The following is a 6,105-nucleotide window of genomic DNA, read 5'->3' as shown; positions in this document are numbered from 1 at the left end:
CATTGAAACCCAGGCCACTGATTGGATCATCTGCCTGAGTCACAGTCTGGGGTTTGTGCTGCTGTATTCAGTCATGTGTGGTAATTCCACAGGGGTATAATCAGTGTTTGCCATGGGGGACTGGAGGAGTTATGGTGCTGGGCTAATTTCATCTCTGTTACTGTAGCAAACAGCATGACCAAAACCAACTTAGGGGAAGAACAGGGTTGCATTTCAGGTCATAGTTCATCACTGGGGAAAGGCAGGGCAGGAAGTCAAAGCAGGCCTGCTTGGTATACCTCACTCACTGTCAAGAAAGTACAGTAGGAACCACTGAGGAACAGTGCTTGGTGGCTCGCACTATGGCTCGCTCACAGATCCATGCTTAGCTAACTTTCTCATATAGCCTAGCACCACCTGCCTATTACCAGGATAAACCCCGTGCGCATGCCCACAGACCACTCTGATCTGGGCACTCACTCAATTGAGACTCCCTTCTCAGGTGACTCAAGCCTGTTAAAGGTAACTGGGACAGGTTCTGTGTAGGCAAGTGCCCCTCTGTAGTAGTTTGTTTTATTTAACTTAATAGGGTCTCACTGTGTATGGAGCTCAGGATGCCCTAAAATCCATTGTGTAGCCTAACCTGGCCTCGAACTCAGTGATCCTGCTACCTCAAACCCCCCCAAGTCCAGAGATTACAAGGCTAAGCCTCTAAGCGGCCATTTGATTTCTGTCCTGAAGGTGAGGACTGCCTGCCTCGGTGAGGGAGATGAAGAAAGAGAGATCTGGTGCGTGTAGACAGGCCTTTCCTGCTGGTGTTGGAGAATGTAGTGTGGACTCTTCATCACCTAACCTGGGCTGACATTACAGGATGTGGCTGCCTCCATCTTCCTCAGGGTCACCTGGGACACTGGGGTGGTAGCAGCTTCATCCTCTTGCCCCATGGGTCTACCTCAAATTCCACATGTTAAAGGGATATTCAGGGGCCACGAGTACATGTGTTTCCTCTTGGGGGTCTTCCCCAGCAGTGGGTGTGGCCAGCTGTCCAGCACCACCCCTCTCCCCATCCTCCAGCCACAGGCACAATATATAGTCATCACATCACTGATTGTGTGGGACTCTTGGGGCAAAGCACAGATGACCTCGACCCATCCTTGCCTTGATGTGGAGAGGATATCCATGACAACTCCATCTACACTAGGTTCAGAGACTAGAATGAGACTGATATAGGACTGTCTCCAGGTCACACTGCTACCATCACCTCATGACTAATCTCCCCTGGGAGTGAAGCAGACTTGTGGGGAGAACCCTAAGCAGTCATGAATTCTGGGTGCCACTTCTCATTCTACTTTGAACCCCTATGTGCCCAATAGCCCTGCAATGGCAACTATCCCCAGCCTCCGTGTCCCTGTCTGGGACAGCATTTCTCAGAGCTTCTGCACAACGATGCCTGTGCAGAGATGGAATGCCATACAGTACCCTGGTGTGTAGCAGAAACATTGCTCTCCAGTCTGGAAGCAGATGGGCAGCTGCCGAGCCTCATGTCTGCTCCCTCCCCATGCTGTAGTCTTGAGCAAGCCTCATCAGCTGTTTTGGGGGGGGGAGGGGAGGGAGAGTTGATTGCCTGGGAAGGTAGCCACAAGACATTGATAAGCCTTCCATAAACTTGGTTCTTCTTTTAAACATTCCTGAACAGTGAAACCTTGGGCCAGAGGCACTGTGACGTCCTTGCCGGTTTCTTAAGTATTTCAAGTGGAAAACAGCAATGTTTAGTTTAGATTGGGGCTGTGCTAAATGACTGGATCCAAACAGGGCCTGGCGTCTCCTGGCTGTCTGTACAGCACTCCAACACGCAAGCTGCCCTCCTTCCTCCTAGCCCTTGGATTAGAAACACTTGGCCAGTTTCTGTGACTTACTGTTTGAAATAGTCCTTATCAGTATTAAGCTAGGTACCCATGCAACCAGCAGGGACACCTAAGAAAAAATGGCAGGGTTCCCAGTCCCTAGATCTTGCCTTTCCCACTCTAAAACTTCTCTGGAGTCAGCCTGCCGTCCTTGGAAGTGGGTTTACATCAGGGAGAGGACTTCCCCCTAAGGGTCCTGACCTCATGGGCATCCTGAGGCCCTCCACCCAAAGCAGTCTCTGTCCCAGGCCCCCCTCCTCCCAGGCAGATCTGGGTTGGGGGTGTAGCATCCTTACACAGACCTGAGACTTGCACAGCCTGGTCCTGCTGCCCTGCCTGCAGTCCAGATGCTACACCCACAGGCTGGATCTATTGTTGAGCTGTCTCTGGAAAGCTGTCATCAGAATGCTCACTCTTGGTCCAGAAGCTCTGTCCCAAGGGCCAGCTATTATCAGAGTTGTTGGGGAAGAACCTGCCAGTCCTCACTACACAGGCCTGCCCACCTCCTGCCCCCACAATAGGCCGACTAAACCCATGAGAAATAGTGAAAAGTAGAAAAAGGAGGTTATTTTGTGACCACATTGGAAAGAGAAACAAGATTTCAAGTAACATCTTTCCCCAAGTCCTGCTAGGACAGAGGTTCTCAACTTGTAGAGTACAACCCTTTGGGGATTGAATGACCCTTTCACAGAGGTTGCCCAAGACCAGCAGAACACAGGTATTTACATTACACTTCCCCCAAAGTCCTGCTGGAGGTTCTGGGACCCAGCTTAAAACCTAAGGCTTTTGGGGTCCTGGGTTGCAGAGCCCTGGTGAAAAGAACCATTGTTCTGTTAGTGGAAGGAGCAGTGGCTAGGTGTCCCTGAGGACCCCTTCTTCCACAGTGATGAGGGCCTGGTTTTAAGCTGGCCTTTGGCTGCCCAAAACTAATCACATAACCCAGCTGCCCATGTTGATGTGAAAGCCCAGCTCTTGCCTCAAAAGGAACAGAGCTCTAATATGAGCCCAATGCGAGTGATGTGGCTGGAGCCCTGACCATTTCAGGGTGTTCTAAAAGACCCTGTTCCCCCCCATGGAATTGGTCACGTGAGATTGTGTTAGATGCAGAACAAAGTCAGAAATGGAGGCATTGGAGGAAGAGGAAATCTCTGATAACAGGCTTCAGACGCAGTCTGATGGCATTCTTTGGTTGATGGACGAGAGGAGTCTGCTAAGAATGTGTGTTCTGAGGGATTAATCTGATAGTCACAAGAATGTTACGTAGGACACAGGGTTTGGCAATGATTAGCCAGTAAGGGTTCTTAAGACATCCTATGGTAATTTGTCTTAGATCTGCAACACTCTAACTCTCCACAGTCATGGAGTTCTATTCAGTCAACCAACCTAGCAGAATCTTCAACTCATTTGTGTCCTGGCTGCCCCCACCTTAGGCAACTTTATACTTGCAGCTCCCTGTGGCCAGAGAACAAATAGAAATGGATAGAGTAGGTCTCCAGGTCATACCACTGAAGGACAGAGGATCTGAAGTCCTTGTGCTCGTACGTCATCATGGACCAGCTATTGGGTCAAAGACAAAACCTTGGTGGCAAAGAGCGAAGAAAGAATTCAACAGTTTCCAGACAAATATTTGTCCCAGCTCAGACCCCTATGCCAGAGATGCAGCCATTATTCAGAGTCTCCATGTCTCAGGGCTGACGTGGTATCTCACAACCAACAGCATTCATCTTCCGGTCCTGGGGAGGGGCCTCACACCAGTACACTTCAGTGGCATTGGTTCCATCCAGGTGGTCTCGAGTCCTCTCCCTGCCCCATACCCTCTTTCTGAGTTCCCACCACTCTCTGCAGCTGCTGCCGTTCTTGGTATGGCCTAAGAATCCCAGCATGTACTACAGAGTGTCTCACTTTTGTCTGAGACAGCCAGGACCCAGTCACACTATGCAGTGAGACTGCAGGTGTTAGAGACAGGGGGGAGGGAGGGGGGGATCAGCAGCCCCTCAAGGTGAGGCCTGTGTCCTCCAGGTCTGCAGACAGAAACACAAATGCTGTAAGTCAGCAGATTAAGGTGACGCCTCTCGGGTCCTCGGCCAGTGTTAAAGCTGAGATCAGAACCCGATTTCCCTCACCTTATTGCACTCAGCAGGCCCTGAGGACACATGGTGGATAAACAGCTGGGTGATGCAGGCAGACACCGACTGTCCTTTGTCCCATCGCTGTGTTCCAGGGACTACCATGAAAATTCATTGCTCCTAAGTCCCTGCCTATTTCCCACATTTGGACTTTGGGAATACAGATTTGATAGTCGAGCTTCCCACTGTCCGTTTTTACCCGCCACCCCCACCTCCCCCCACCCCGCCTCCACCCCCCAGACTCCCAGCATTCTCTTTGTGACTCACTGAGTCAGCTGGCTGTGTGGCTGACTAATTCTAACAGTGACAGGTAAAGATAGCTGGGCTTTGTCTGTTCCAAGGACCTCATCGAACAGTCACTCCAGCGACTGTTTCCTGCTCTGAAAGCTTTGGTTGCTAGGAAACAGTGCTGGAGGCCTAAAAGCTTTGTTTCATCTGTGCATCAAGTGGTTGGACTTGGGCAGTGTAACTTTGAAAGGTAGACTGAGTGAGAAGGAACCAAACTAGGAAAAGACTCGAGTGAGCAAGTCCTTATATATAGTATATAATGTATAATTTACAACATATAATATTATTATATTATGTATATAATAGAAATTATATTATTAATCTTTCCAGCGTGGTCACAGAGAATAAACCCTCTTTCTCTGCTTTTCAGAGTGCTTATGTGTATAAACACTCCATTAAGGGTGAGTGGCTGCCTTACTAGTAGTCTCTTCTTGCTGAGGTCCTGGGGTGGCCTCCATAATGGGCCATGGTCTCTACACCTGCAGGAACTGCTCCAGTCCATCAGGCTGGGCTCTGAGCAGCAGAATTGTGGCCAAGAGAGCAGACCCTTTATAAAGGATAGTGGCTCTGAACAAGGTTGTTCCCAGGGTGGTGGCTCTGGATGAGTCTATGGAGAGGCCTGTGTACCAGTGGATTGGGGCCTCAGGTCTCATACCCAAACTGGGAACAGCCTGCACTCAGGTGATCCCCTGGAAATGCAGCATGACTGTGAGTCCCTCTGAGACTCCTGATCAGGGACTACCTACCAGAAAGTAGGAGGGGATGGCGGGCATATGTTGATGCTGCTTATTGGTGACAGTTTTCTATTCAGTATCTTAGGACAGACTCCTCAGCCCTCCCTCAGACAGCAGTCACAGTCTTGGAGGTTCTTTTTCTCATTCCTTAAAAGCCCCCACAAAGGATGGAGAGATGGCTCAGCCATAAGAGCACTGGTTCACAGTGGGTTGTAACTCCTTTTCTTGGGAGCTCTGATTGCCCCCTTCTGGCTTCCGCAGGTACTGCACTCAACAATACACATATACACAGGCCCACAGAGCACCCATCCACCTAAAAAAAGAAAATGAAGCCCAGAAGCCTGCGTGCTTTGACCACACAGCTGTCAATACAGTGAAGACTTTTCTTCTGAATAAAATTTGTTTTTCTAGATGTTTCCATCATTCCTGGCTGTTTGTTTAATAAAGTTTATAAAGAAGCAATATTCCTGTCAGCCAGGACTTGGCAATTTCCAGATATCCTAAGGCTAAGCCATGGTATAGAGATGTGGAAGCCATCGCCTGTGTGGTCCTCACGTATCCTCCTGGACGGACTCCCTCTTGATGAGAACAGAGGAGAGGTCTGGGCTTTAACTGTTGGGACCAGATGTAACTGACCTTCCCTGTTTAGGTGCTCTGTTAAGCTTAGGCCTGGGAAGCCATTTGGGTTTTAGCAATAGTGGTGTGTTTGTGCGTGTGAAGGCCAGAGGTCAAGCTTAAGATACTGCAGATCTGTCACCTTGTTTTGTGAGACAGAGTCTCTCAATGGCCTGGGGCTTGGCCAGTGAGTCTCAGGGAACATGTCTCCTCACTGACACCAGGTTTACAAGCATGTACCACCGTGATTGGCTTTTTTTCCCGTGGGTTCTAGGTCTTCATGCTTGTGCAGCTAGCATTACTGACAGATCCATCTCCCCAGACCCAGAGGAGACTCTGTTCCTACAAATGACAAGGAGTGACAGGGCTGACAGGTGCAGGGATCACCCAGAGCCCCCCAGGACTATGGAAAGATTAACACCCCAGTTTGTTTTCAAAGGGCAGATGGCAGGTGAGGGA

The sequence above is a fragment of the Arvicanthis niloticus genome, chromosome 7 (genome assembly GCF_011762505.2).
Source record: "Arvicanthis niloticus isolate mArvNil1 chromosome 7, mArvNil1.pat.X, whole genome shotgun sequence".
NCBI classification, from domain to species: domain Eukaryota; kingdom Metazoa; phylum Chordata; class Mammalia; order Rodentia; family Muridae; genus Arvicanthis; species Arvicanthis niloticus.
The sequence above is the reverse complement of the archived record's forward strand: the minus strand, read 5'-3'. Positions refer to the sequence as shown.